The following is a 1,936-nucleotide window of genomic DNA, read 5'->3' on the forward strand; positions in this document are numbered from 1 at the left end:
TTTTTGCATTTTCTGGACTGAAGATGATCTGAGCCTATATTGGTAAAAATCATTGTAAAAAATATTGTAAATCAATGTAAGAAAAATCTCATTTGTTTTCATTTTTGTTTTTTGCATTTTCTGTAATCATTGATTCAACTCATTGCTTATTTTATTAATATAACATTTTATTGTCATTCTTATGACACAATTTTTAAATTGACAGATAATAGATCCCAGCAGATGGCACCATTTATCATTTAAAATCTGTTACTTAACTGGCTAGAAAGGTTTGAATATATTAATATTATCATCAATATATTAGAATCTATTGTGTGCATCTCAGACACATAATTTTCACTTGCTGGATGAATAATATGTATGGACCGTTACACACCAAGTGTAATGGTACGCGTATCGTGTACCATACGGTTCACCGGGGCGAAATTTCCAAGGAAGGATCATCCCTATCCCTCTGGTGGGGGGCTGTGGACTAACCTAATATTGTACTTGTTAAACGTGAACAAAAATAAAAATAAAAAAATAAAACCAGACATAACAATGTGTTTTAATTTGGGATTAAGATAATAGTGTATAAGATAGTAAACTAATGATTAATTATTTTAATATTTCGTTGATAAAAGACTAACCTAGCCTCCTCAGTGAATGCTTCCGTCACCTCACACTTGTTTTGGTCATGGCTAGCAATAAGCAGCAGAAAACGTATTTCGGACTTTTTTTTCGGGGAACACAGTTATGAAAAGTAAAAATAGTGATGGGAATTCTTCTCAACACCACAAAGGATGTCAACATAAGCGTCGATGAAACGGCGACTGGACCCCTCGCCAACAGGACTGACACTCTGTGTCGCTGCAAAGACGATGCGGGGGACCGCCATGAACGCCAGAGAGAAATGCACATTTCAGATGGATTAGGTCTCCTACATATTCAGAAGAGTAGCCTATTTCTTTTCGTTTTGAAATATTTTCGTTTAAAAGTAGACATTTTTAAGCTTTCTATAATAGATAAAACGCTATATTTCTCAAAACTGTCTGTACAGGCACAAGCTGAGTTATGCGCGCCCACTCCAGTTCACGTGCAATACACAGTGAGGTGCCGGCACCTTATTACATTGTCCTGCTAATATATTTTGCTTGTTTTATTAAATACAGGCAATGGGTTGATAAAATATGATCAAAATTAAGATACAATTTATACAAAACGAAAATATTTTTAAAACAGAGTCTTCTACAAAACTGAACACTCAATAAGTGGTTCAAAATCATGTCTTACCCCTGTACCCACTCCATGTCTCATAGGCTATTGCGCATGATGAGTTCATATCATTTCTCATGCTGCATGCTCACGTGCATATAAACTAAATAAACATTGATTAAATAAATACAAAAAAATTACATTACCTATAATATTTTAAACAAATATGAAACCAAATATGTTTTCTTTAATGGGCTACAACACATAGCCTAAACAGTACAGAGATTTGTTTTGCTATTTATTATCTATTTTATTTTATTTTTATAAACATCAAAGTACAACGTACATCAAGTACAATTTTTGTGTGTATAAAACAGTAACATCACGCCAGGGGAGAAAGACTAGTCAGAGAAATTTACATGTCGTCGTCACAAACATAAATGACGTCACATATTTTCCAAACCCAGCCCTTCAGCCCCCCCCCCCCCCCCGGCATGGAAACAGCTTCCAGCGCGCCTGTGTGTGTGTGAGCATTCATGTGTAGTCGTTTTGGGAATGCACTGGACACGAAAGGGAGCCAGAATTACCTCATTATCTTCAGCTGGGAAGTTCCCGTGAGAATGCAGCACGGTGTCCATCAGTAGATGTCATAAATGTATTTTTATTGTTGTTGCAAATAAACATACATGTTATACGTTGAAAAGTTTATTTAAATTTATGGGTGAACTATCCCTTTAAGGTG

Source organism: Cyprinus carpio, chromosome B22 (assembly GCF_018340385.1).
Source record: "Cyprinus carpio isolate SPL01 chromosome B22, ASM1834038v1, whole genome shotgun sequence".
NCBI classification, from domain to species: Eukaryota; Metazoa; Chordata; class Actinopteri; order Cypriniformes; family Cyprinidae; genus Cyprinus; species Cyprinus carpio.